The sequence below is a fragment of the Hyla sarda genome, chromosome 5 (assembly GCF_029499605.1).
Source record: "Hyla sarda isolate aHylSar1 chromosome 5, aHylSar1.hap1, whole genome shotgun sequence".
NCBI classification, from domain to species: Eukaryota; Metazoa; Chordata; class Amphibia; order Anura; family Hylidae; genus Hyla; species Hyla sarda.
In genome coordinates, this window is record NC_079193.1 from 236,881,966 (window position 1) to 236,895,270 (window position 13,305).

At 41.5% G+C, this 13,305-nt stretch overlaps 1 protein-coding gene across 2 annotated transcripts in view; it reads right to left on the reverse strand.

Moving 5' to 3' along the window:
- Positions 1 to 10,004, reverse strand: part of KCNG2 (potassium voltage-gated channel modifier subfamily G member 2) — a 164,538-nt gene extending 154,534 nt beyond the window's left edge. Inside the window, exon 1 of one of the 2 annotated variants that reach the window (XM_056521370.1) lies at positions 9,754 to 10,004. The gene's annotated coding sequence lies outside the window, so the exon portion shown is untranslated. The remainder of the gene's footprint in view (positions 1 to 9,753) is intronic. The other variant, XM_056521372.1, reaches the window with a different exon arrangement.
- Positions 10,005 to 13,305: the final 3,301 nt, after the last annotated feature.

The following is a 13,305-nucleotide window of genomic DNA, read 5'->3' on the forward strand; positions in this document are numbered from 1 at the left end:
GTTAGTGTTCCAGTAGGTATGGGGACCCCTAGTGGTGGGATTTTCAGGAGCTGTTTTCTCTATTAAATATTCAAAAAATTTTAAACAACTATATTACAAAAGGTCTTTAATTTTCATCAGTAACAACATATAAAAAGTTTTCGGATCTGGCAGTGCCCATTTAAGGTATCTGAATTATGAAACAACTAAATTTACGTGAGACATATATTTAGATCTACAAAAAAATCTGTAACATATTTGGGGGAGGGTTATTTCAATTCTGATGCAATTGTTAAGGCATGCACACATCTTCCAGATCAGTTGCAGAAAATGTGCAGTGTTTTGGCAGCAAGAATTTTAAATCAGTTGCAGATCACATGCATGAAAGACAGAAAAATACTCTAAGGGCTTGTTTACACAAGCGGATTTTGTTTCAAAAGCTCAGCGGGCTTCCCGACGCAAGTTTGAAAGTGGCTTCATGGGCTGTTCTCAGCAAATTTTCAGCAGTGGTACCTCTGCTGCAGAAAATCTGCTGCAGACCCCATTTGAAGTCTTATTCTAAATAGCACTGGGAGCTTAGATTTTTCACTGTACACAGTAAATAAAGTGCAAAAATAAAACAACTAGAAGCCCCTGATTTTACATTCCCTGCTTAAATATCCACCATATAGAGTTACCAAAAAATGGAGCTTCAATGTAGTAGATTTTATGTAAACACAGATAAATATTTAGATACGTTGACTAAAATAGTAATTATTTTGGAACAAAATGTTCAGAACGCTTAGAGCCAGCATTGTGGGGGTGGGACGTGACATCACCAGGGGGCGGGGTCATGGTGTCATTAGCCCCCGGGGCCGTCTGTAATCGTTCGTAACATTTTGCTCTGAATGCTGAGCAGCGGAGTACCCCTTTAAAATGAAGAGGTTCCCTATTATAATTGTTAGGAAGTCTTTCCTTAACTATCCCTAATGGATCTAGTTGTTGTCTTTTGTAGGTTTGCAGGGTGGCTCTTAACCTAGTGGAAGCATGCCGTGCAGCTATAAAACACGGAGCACAACTGTACATGGTATTATAGTGAAGCAACACGTTTTTTAATGTCATTTTTGGCCACATTTCAACTTTGTGCAGCCAAAATCTGGCACCTTCTTGACAGCCTAATGATAAGCATTTCTGTCTAAAATCCTTTTAATAGTCATATACCGTATATGTTTCTTAGAAAGCAGGGACCAAATCGACATGGACACTAATAGTTCCCATTGGGCTTGTTATGCAGCTTTTCCAGATTATTAAACTGGAAATATTCCTACGCATACAACAATATGAGAGGGAACCTGGTAAATTCACCATCCAGGGCAGTAGAAAAGCTGGGTAAAACAACCCAAGGGAGCAGTAACCATAGTAAAGGGGATCTTTAAAGGGGTGATCCTGTGGAAAACAAGTGGAAAAGAAATACTTTCAAATCAAAGTTATACAGGTTTGTAAATTACTTCTATGTCAAATTCTTAATCCTTCCAGTACTTAGCTGCTGTATGCTCCAGAGGAAGTCTGACCACAGTGCTCTATGCTGACACATCTGTCTGTTTCAGGAACTGTCTGCAGCTGGAGCAAATCCCCATAGCAAACGTATCCTGCTCTGGACAGTTCCTGACACGGACAAAGGTGTCAGCAGTGAGCACTGTGGTCAGACTGGAGAGAACGACACAACTTTCTCTGTAGTATACAGCAGCTGATAAGTACTGGAAGGATTAGGATTTTTTAATGAAAGTAATTTACAAATCTGTTTAACTTTCTGGCACTGGTTGAACATTTTTTTTTCCACTGTGGTACCTCTTTAAGAACTGACTGACTGTACTACTAAAGAGCCTGTTACACATGGTAATTATCGGCCAAATTACTCATTGATCAGTGATCAGCCAACAAAAAAGCAAATGCTCATTTGTAGACTGAATGCATCTTTTTTGCAGGCCTAAAAATCATTGTAAGTTGCCTGCACATCTGTCTTAACAGGAAATATGTGGGTAACAATGACAGAATTGAAGGGCCATCATTCATGCCCTGCCTGCACAATAATTGAGCCATATACAGGCTCTTTAAAACAACAGACAATCCACTATGTTGTTTCACATCAACTGGAAAATCATATAGATTTGTAAATTACATCTATTTAAAAATAATGTGTACCTGTCAGATCCCACAAAGAAAAGTTACTCAGTGCCTAATCCTAATTTCTATGCCTCTATCGCCTATATTTATTGTAAAAATACCTCTTTACAGGACCTGTCCCTCCCTTGTGGTGGTGGGGGGTGATTGGTGGGTCTGTTCATGCAGCCTTGTCCATGAGTCTTATCTTGTCCATGATTCATGGACAAGCCTGATGTTGCTGTAAGACTGGTTAGTGTCCCAGTAGGTATGGGGACCCCTAGTGGTGCGATTTTCAGGAGCTTTTTTCTTTATTAAATATATATATATTTTTAATTAACTATATTAAAAAAGGTCTTTAATGTTCATCAGTAACAACATATAAAAAGTTTCTGGATTTGACAGTGCCCATTTAAGCCTTCTGCTTCTACCTCTGTCCGTACCAGGAACTGTCCGGAGAGGTTTTCTAAGGGGATTTGCTCCTGTATTGGACAGTTCCTGACATGGACAGATGTGGCAACAGAGAGCACTGTGGTCAGACTGGAGAATTACCCAACTTTGGGGAGCTATACTCACCTAGTCCCATCGTCACCGGCTGTAATCACGCCCTCACAGCGTGATTGACAGCCCTCGTCTCTGCTCTGCTCCCTAAGCAGAAGGATGACACAGGCGGTGTCTGGGCTGTCACTCATGCTTGATTACAGCCGGTGAGAATGGGACTAGGTGAGTATAGCTTCACGGACAGGGGACCACCTACAGTGCTGGCAGGGGACACTTTTAAACTATATATCCTCACCATCCCTGTAGGCAGAAACATCTTCCAGGAATGGTGAGGAAGAAGATTTTATATAACATATATAACACGTTGCCATGTGTTTTATATATATATATATATATATATATATATATATATATATATATGGAAAAATCTGATTACAAGTTCCCGTTAAGATTTTTTAATAGAAGTATTTTACAAATCTGTATAATTTTCTGGCACCAATTGATTAGATTTTTTTTTAAGCTGTCATACATATTAGATGCCTTCCAAAGAAAAGTACACACTGTATAATAAATGCACACCCAAACACCAAAATATTATCCAAAGCAATATCAACAAATACAAAAGGAGACATTTAAAATCAATTAAAATATCCCATAAAAGAGACACCACAGAAATCAAGGGGGCGAGACGCTCTCCCTCCAGCAGCACAATGAAACTTTTATATAATCAAAGCCCACAGTCTGACCTAAACATGCATGTACCCCCATAAGCTGAAAATATAGCAATACAATAGTGAGGCACTATCCGTAGTATGCAGACTATGAGAGTACCATTAGTAGACAATTGTGTTTATAGGTACATTCACACGTGCGTATCTGTGCTGCAGATCTGCTGCAAAATCTGCTAAAAGAAATCTGCAGCAGAAAATATTCATGTGTGAACGCATCCTATTCTAAATTAAGTACAAAAAATATCTATGAAAAGTATATCTAGGATTGTAAAATCATAAATAGAATGAGCATCACCAGTCCAGAAAGACCGCAGATATCAGTGAAAAGAATCAGAAGGGATGCAAACTGTGGCGTTCAAGATATGCACAAGCTCCGGACGAACCCCACCCGTTCCGTTGCTATAGGCAACTTCCTCAGGGAAGTAGTCAATTGCTATATTTTCAGCCTCTGGGGGTACATGTATGTTTAGGTCAGACTGTGGGATTTGATGATATACAAGTTTAATTGTGTTTTTGGAGGGAGAGCATCTCGCCCCCTGGATGTCTTTGGTGCCTCTTTTATAGGATATTTTAAAGGGGTTATCCAGGAAAAAACTTTTTTTTTTTTTTATATATCGACTGGCTCCAGAAAGTTAAACAGATTTGTAAATTACTTCTATTAAAAAAATCTTAATCCTTTCAGTACTTATGAGCTTCTGAAGTTAAGGTTGTTCTTTTCTGTCTAAGTGCTCTCTGATGACACGTGTCTCGGGAACCGCCCAGTTTAGAAGAGGTTTGCTATGGGGATTTGCTACTATACTGGGTGGTTCCCGAGACACGTGTCATCAGAGAAGACTTAGACAGAAAAGAACAACCTTAACTTCAGAAGCTCATAAGTACTGAAAGGATTAAGATTTTTTAATAGAAATAATTTACAAATCTGTTTAACTTTCTGGAGCCAGTCGATATATATAAAGTTTTTTCCTGGATAACCCCTCTTACTGATTTTAAATGTCTGCTTTTGTATTTGTTGACGCAATAAAATAGTTGTTATTGCTTTGAATAATATTTTGGTGCTTGGGTGTGCATTTATTATACAGTGTGTAGTTTTTCTTTGGGTATTATTTATTCATTGACACTGTTGCACCCCGTATGGGTTATTTGGGCTGAGCCTCCCGTTCTCTTAAATTACATATTAGATGCCTGTCATCTGAGACTGATGACCATCTAATGTGTATGGTGGCGTGTTGACTTTCTCCTGACAGCAGATATCGGGAAGGGAAGGGTTAAGCATGTTGAATTTTAGTGCAACTTTGTTCTAAGGAGGAAAAAAAGGCAATACCAGATGTGACTCCCTTATCCCCTCTCCAAAAAACATGTAGGAAAATGTAGAAACGAGATCGCTGTCAGACCCTGCTCGATCTCCTGTACGCTGCGACAGCTCACCTCGCGCACAGAGCGGGGGTCGGCACGGGCCGTCCATGCGGAGAGCCAGATATACACTGAGCACCGTACAGGAGATCGCAGGGGGTCCCAGCAGTCGGACCCCACGCAATCAGACGCTTATCTCCTTTACTTTGGATAGGGGACATTTTTTCCTACATGGGAATATTTCTTTAACTTAGACTTCTAGTTGTAAAGTGTCTGCTACGTAGGGCTGGGCGGTATACCACTTCATACCGAATACCGAAATTTTTGTGCTGCACGATAGGAATTTTAATCCATACCGCAATACCGGTTTGGCCCCTCCCCTTCGGAAATGAATTATCAGCCGCAGCGCGCTGTCCCCAAATCGGAGAACTAATTATATGTGACCCGCAAGCACTGTTCTGTCCCCCCCCCCCCCATTAATTATCCTCCCAGCACTGCGGTGTCCCCATCGGGGTACTACTGACATATGTCACCTGCCCTCCTCATCCTCCTGTTTGTTGCGGCTGCTGGCGCTGACTCTCTATACCAGTGGTCTTCAACCTCCAGATGTAGCAAAACTACATCTCCCAGCATGCCCGGACAGCCGTTGGTCTATACTGTATCCCTATGCCCAGACCAGCTTCCTAGTCAATGGAACGTTGGAGAGCCGTCAGCCTATCACCGGCCGCAGCAATGTTCTGCCTTGGCCAGTGATAGGTTGAGCCCACTGTCATGTAAGAAGTCGGCTTCTTACATGACAGTGGGCTCAGCCTATCACTGGCTGAGGCGGAACATCGCTGCGGCCGGTGATAGGCTGATGGCTGTCCGACGTTCCTGCCCCCAGCGTAAGGCTGACGTCGGAACATGCGTTAGTTTATTTTGTTTACCTTTTACAGCCCGGGCATATGGATACCGCACAGTATAGAGTGCCGCAACAAACAGGAGGACGAGGAGGCAGCGCTTGCGGGTGACGTGAGTAGTACCCCGATGGGGACAGCGCTGGGCTAATAATTAATTTTGGGGGAGGGGGGGGAATACCGTTATATACCGTGGAACCGCCATAAGTTACAAAAATACCGCGATACACATATTTGGCCATACCGCCCAGCCCTACTGCTACGTACACTTGGAATTGAAATTTCTCATAGCAGAAGAGTTAAAAAGTACGATAGTGAAGTAAAAGATACAATTGTAGCATGTTTCACTAATATTTGAGATGAGCCTGAATTGGGAATGATAAGCTTCCAGGATGGGGGAGCAGATTTCTATTGGATGGAGATAGAGATGAGCCAACTTACAGTAAATTTGATTCGCCACAAACTTCTCGGCTCGGCAATTGATAACTTTTCCTGCGTAAATTAGTTCAGCCTTCAGGTGCTCCCGTGGGCTGGAAAAGGTGGATACATTCCTAGGAAAGAGTCTCCTAGGACTGTATCCAGCCCACGGGAGCACCTGAAAGCTGAACTCATTTATGCAGGAAAAGTCATCAACTGCCGAGCCGAGAAGTTTGTGACGAATCAAATTTACTGTAAGTTCGCTCATCTCTAGATGGAGACAATCTTTTTTTTTTATTACTATAGATATAATGACTATCATTAGTGATAATAACACTGTGCATGGTAATCTTTACATTTGGATATTAGATTGTACAAAGAAGTAAGACTACAGTTCACACATCAATGAAGAGTTGTGTACACTAGTACAATCATTTTTACCTTCCACACAATTTAGCACTTTTTCTGTTCTCATAGTCTATTATTTCTTACACTTATAAATGTGGGTGTTGTGCCACCTCCAATGGTTCGACCCCGTGCACCGTGGTGTCACAAATGACTCAACCCAAGTCCAATGCCACCATCAGTAGGAGATGGGCATTTACAGATGGCGACTTCTCATTGACATACTCTTACTATTGATAATATTGTACCCTCTTTACAGGCCATTTGGGCAAATATCCAATACCCCAGCCAGGTTCCATTCACTTCATATTGTCCACCATTATAATGACGGATCTACACCGTACAGACTGACTTTTTCTCCCCATCCTTCAATGCCTATAATATTACACATAATGGATATTACCGTCTATCGTACATCAAGTTATCAGTTTAAGTACATGTAATGAGTTCATTGCCATAGAGTGGAGAAGCTAATAGTTATATTCCTATTGGGAACGTAATTCATGTAATTGTCGAATGTGAATTTATTACAGAGGAAAGGAGGTCTATGGATTGTACAGTACAGATGTATTACTGAGAATCATCCCCCTGTGGAAATTCTAACCCCCAGGGTGTCTGCATGACGTTACAACGAGCCACTGTGAACTATCATTTCTTATTAAAAACTTAATAGCTGAAGCTTCATATAATCTCACGGTGTCAGTAATAATGCTCATGTATGATCACGGTCAGGACACATCCATGTAATCAGAAATCCACAGACACTGAACACTGCTTTATCCTAACATACATCCCTATCCCTCCAGACTTCTCTACCATGTACCGTACACATGGCGGTACCCTCTGGGTGCCAGGATAGTAAAGGGTACATAACTCACCAGCATGTAGGCAGCGACACTAGTGATCTCCTTACCTGATGAACCAAAGCACCTGTAGCATGAGTAGTAGATCATTAATAGCCTTCCAGCCTCATAAGTGGCTGAGCAGATGAAGACCTGAGTTTGTCTCATCTCTCTGGATATGTCTTTGTTTTTTTGCATGAAGATATTGCAGGTGGTTCCCCCTGCAGTCCTATGCAAATCCACTTTAATATTATGAGTTAAACATGACAATCCTGCATATTACAAAGTCAGCTCTGCTACAACCAGTAGAACTTATCCTGTCTAGAGCAGATGGACCCAGCACCCCATGTGATACCAGACTGGTACTGGACATCCCAATGTAGGGATCACAGGAGAGGGACCAGTGTATAGTCTAGGTCCCATACTGGATGATCAGCAGACACGTACAGTCTATACATAGTATACAGGATGATCAGCAGACACATGCAATATATATATATAAATATATATATATATATATAGTATACAGGATGATCAGCAGACACATATACACAGTGTATATATATATATTTATATATATATATATATATACACATACAGTATATATATAGTATACAGGATGATCAGTAGACACATATACACAGTATATATATATATATATATATATATATATATATATATATATTATACAGGATTTATCAGAAGACACATATACACAGTATATACATAGTATACAGGATGATCAGAAGACACATATACACAGTATATACATAGTATACAGGATGATCAGCAGACACATATACACACTATATATATATATATATATATATATATATATATATATATATATATTATACAGGATTTATCAGAAGACACATATACACAGTATATACATAGTATACAGGATGATCAGCAGACACATGCAGTCTATACATAGTATACAGGATGATCAGAAGACACATATACACAGTATATATATATAGTATACAGGATGATCAGCAGACACATATACACAGTATATACATATAGTATACAGGATGATCAGCGGACACATATACACAGTATATACATATAGTATACAGAATGATCAGCAGACACATGCAATATATATATATATAGTATACAGGATGATCAGCAGACACATATACATAGTGTATAGATAGTATACAGGATGATCAGCAGACACATACAGTCTATACATAGTATACAGGATGATCAGCAGACACATGCAATATATATATATATATATATATATATATATATATATATATATTATACAGGATGATCAGCAGACACATATACACAGTATATAGATAGTACACAGGATGATCAGCATGCACATACAATGTATAGATAGTATACAGGATGATCAGCAGAAACGTACAGTATATTGACAGTATACAGGATAATCAGCAGACACACACAGTATATAGACAGTATACAGGATGATCAGCAGACACATACAGTATATAGATAGTATACAGGATGATCAGCAGAAACGTACAGAATATAGACAGTATACAGGATAATCAGCAGACACAAACAGTATATTGACAGTATACAGGATGATCAGCAGACACACACAGGATATAGACAGTATACAGGATGATCAGCAGACACACAGTATATAGACAGTATACAGGATGATCAGCAGACACACACAGTGTATACACAGTATATAGGATGATCAGCAGACACACACAGTGTATACACAGTATACAGGATGATCAGCAGACACACACAGTGTATACACAGTATACAGGATGATCAGCAGACACACAGTGTATACACAGTATACCGGATGATCAGCAGACACACAGTGTATACACAGTATATAGGCAGTATACAGGATGATCAGCAGACACATACAGTATACAGGATGATCAGCAGACACACAGTGTATACACAGTATACAGGATGATCAGCAGACACACAGTGTATACACAGTATACAGGATGATCAGCAGACACACAGTGTATACACAGTATACAGGATGATCAGCAGACACACACACAGTATATAGACAGTATACAGGATGATCAGCAGACACACACAGTGTATACACAGTATACAGGATGATCAGCAGACACACACAGTGTATACACAGTATACAGGATGATCAGCAGACACACACAGTATATAGACAGTATACAGGATGATCAGCAGACACACACAGTGTATACACAGTATACAGGATGATCAGCAGACACACACAGTATATAGACAGTATACAGGATGATCAGCAGACACACACAGTGTATACACAGTATACAGGATGATCAGCAGACACACACAGTATATAGACAGTATGCAGGATGATCAGCAGACACACACAGTATATAGACAGTATACAGGATGATCAGCAGACACACACAGTATATAGACAGTATACAGGATGATCAGCAGACACACACAGTGTATACACAGTATACAGGATGATCAGCAGACACACAGTGTATACACAGTATATGGGAAGAGGCTGTCAGTACTCACCAGTTGCTGCTGAGTATGAGCTCCGTCCTCTCCACTACTTGCACATCCTCTGCTCCTGTCCCACACACTGATCCCACCGCAGCCAGGAGCACAAGTGCCGAGCCCCGCACCCTCCAGCCGTGTACATGCTGCTGAGTGAGGGGAGGAGGCGCCCACTGCACCGCCCCTGTGAGGACGAGAGGTGCTGGACCTGCACGAGGCTCCACTCGCTTCTTAGCCACTTCTTCTAGCATTTCCAGATACTTTTTCCTCCTCTTATTCATCTGCAGTAAACCTGGTTTTATACAGAAATGTGGAATATTATTTGGGAACAATTTTGTTCAGAAAAAAGAGTTTTTGCAGAAAAAAACAATAGTAAACAATGCATGAAGAAAAGATGCGTTTTGAATAAGTAACTGATGATTTTAAAGGGTTAAACAACATTGGGCCACTACATCTATATAACCTACAAAGCTACCTCACCAAATAAAATTATATCAACACCAAATCATATGAAATATATCTCTTTATTATATGCAAAAAGACATGGACAACCCCTAAGCCTTAAAAAACCGATATCCCAAAGCAGACGGGAGAAGCTCCCCACCCACATACAGAGTATGGATGGAAGTATATACATGTATATATACACAGAGAATGCAGATGAAGAGGTATTCCAGCTTTAAACATCTCTTTCCCTATCCAAAGGCTAGGGGATAAGATGTATGATTGCAGGGGTCCCGCCATTTCAATGCAGCCCCCGGTATTCTGTGCCGGGCGCTGCCTCCGAGACGTGGCGTCACGCCATGTCCCCTCCATTAATGTCTATGGGAGGAGGCATGAAGGCTGTCCCCAAAACTGAATGCTGGGGGCTGCACTGAGATTGTGGGGGTCCCCAGTGGCAGGACCCTTGCAATCATATATCTTATCGCCTATCCAAAGGATTATACATATGGGGGGGGGGGGGGATTTATCATTGTGTTTAGAGCTGTGTTGGGTCTATTATTTTTCGCAAAAGTATGCGCAAGTGGGTTTTTTGCATTTTTTTTGCACACATTTTGATAGAATTTTTCATCCCCTTGTCTACGGTTAAGTTTACCATAGAGGATTTTCTACTGTAGAATCGAATTTTCTAACTGCAGGGTTTTTGTGGGGTTTTTTTGCGCAAAAAAAAAAATGCACAAACTGCATTTTCTTGCACAAATATACACCACCTCGGAGGACACGTACCAGAGTGTCTATTTTGGCACAGTAAGGACTGCTACTCCCATCATGGACAGACTCTGCCCATGATGGGAATTGTAGTCCAGGGGCTGAGGTGCAGATCGCAGCAGGTCATTATCCAGAGACCCGCCCGCTGCGATCCTCATTTATTAACTGTAAAAGCCGGTGGCACATGCTGCTCCACTGCGCTGCCGCCGGTTCCTATAAACACTGTCATAATTCATAATCACCGCCGCCAGAACACGCGAGCTCTGATTGGTGAAAAGCTATTATCCAATCAGAGTTCCCGTCTCCCGGAGGGGATTATGAAATGTAAGAACTGTATATAGGAGCCGGTGAGCAGCGCAGTGTAGCCGCATGTACCGCTGGCTTGTGTAGTTAATAAATGCGGATCGCAGCGGATCTCCGGAGAATGATCTGCTACGATCTGCCCCTCTGCCCTTGGACTACTACTCCCATCATGGGACAGAGTCTGTCCCATGATGGGAGTAGTTGTAGTACCGCGGCGCTGCTGAGGGATGGAATTTGTACATCCCCTGGCTGTGGGACTTTTAGGACTACTACTCCCATCATGGACAGACTGTGCCCATGATGGGAGTTGTAGTCCAGGGGCTGAGGTGCAGATTGCACCGGGTCATTCTGCAGAGACCCGCTGCGATCCGCATTTATTAAATGTAAAATCCAGCGTTACATGCGTCTACACTGCGCTTCCGCCGGCTTCTATATACAGCTGTCATAATTCATAATCTCCATTGCCGGGAGAGGGGAGCTTTGATTGGTCAATAGCTATTCACCAATCAGAGCTCCTGTGTTCCGGCGGCGAGGATTATGAATTATGTCAGCTGTATATAGAAGCCGGTGGGGTGCGCAGTCTAGATGCATGTGCCGCCGGCTTTTTAATTTAAATACGGATCGCAGAAGATCATTCTCTGGAGATCTGATGGGATCCGCATTTATTAACTATACAAGCCGGCAGTACATGCGTCTCCACTGCACTGCCCGTCGGCTTGTATATACACTTTCATAATTCATAATCCCCGCCGCTGGGAGACGGGAGCTCTGATTGGTGAATAGCTATTAACCAATCAGAGCTCCCCTCTACCGGCGGTGGGGATTATGAATTATGACACTTGTATATAGAAGCTGGTGGCAGCGCAGTGTAGACATGCCGGCTTTTACCGCCGGCTTTTACAGTTATTAAATGCGGATTGCAGCGGGTCTCTGCAGAATGACCTGGTACGATCGGCACCTCATCCTCTGGACTACAACTCCCATCACGGGCAGAGTCTGTCCATGATGGGAGTAGTAGTTCTAAAAGTCCTGCAGCCGGGGGATGTGCAAGTGCCATCCCCCAGCAGCGCTGTGGTACTACTACTACTTCCATCATGGGCCAGACTCTGTCCCATGATAGGAGTAGTAGTCCAAGGGCAGAGGGACAGACCTCTGTTCACATTATGCGTTTTGCATAATGAGAACAGAGCCTTTCTGGCAGCGTGTTCCCAAACAGGGAGACTCCAGCTGTTGCTTAACTACAGCCCCCATGATGGGAGTTGTAGTTTAGCAACAATTGGAGGCTCCCTGTTTAGGAACACACTGCATTATGTGCGCTCTTCCCTGGGGAGAGTGCAAAAAATGTACTAACCGATATTTCTTGCTTTTCTTTTCTTCTCATTTCAGATACCTGAATGCGGAGGACTACATCAGATTTGGTGGATTGCGACAATGACCAGCATTTTTTTTTTCAATAAAATGGTTAACGAGGGCTGTGGGGGAGTGTTGTTTTTAACCCCTTAAGGACCAGGGGTTTTTCCATTTTTGCTTTTTAGTTTTTTCCTCCTTACCTTTAAAAAATCATAACTCTAAATTTTGCACCTAAAAATCCATGTGATGGATTATTTTTTGCGTCCACCAATTCTACTTTCTAATGACATCAGTCATTTTGCTCAAAAATGTATGGCGAAACGGGAAAAAAATCATTGTGAGACAAAATAGAAAAAAAAACACCATTTTGTAATTTTGGGGACTTACGTTTCTATGCAGTACATTTTTCGATAAAAATGACACCTTCTCTTTATTCTGTAGGTCCATACGATTAAAATGATACCCTACTTATGTTGGTTTGATTTTGTTGCTCTTCTGGAAAAAATCATAACGACATGCAGGATAATTTATACGTTTAAAATTGTCATCTTCTGACCCCTATAACTTTTTTATTCTTCCGCGTATGGGGTGGTATGAGGGCTTTTTGATCGCTTTTTATTCATTTTTACGTGATATAAAAAGTGGAATTTTTTTGCGCGTACGCCATTGACCGTGCGGTTTAATTAACAATATATTTTTTATAATGCT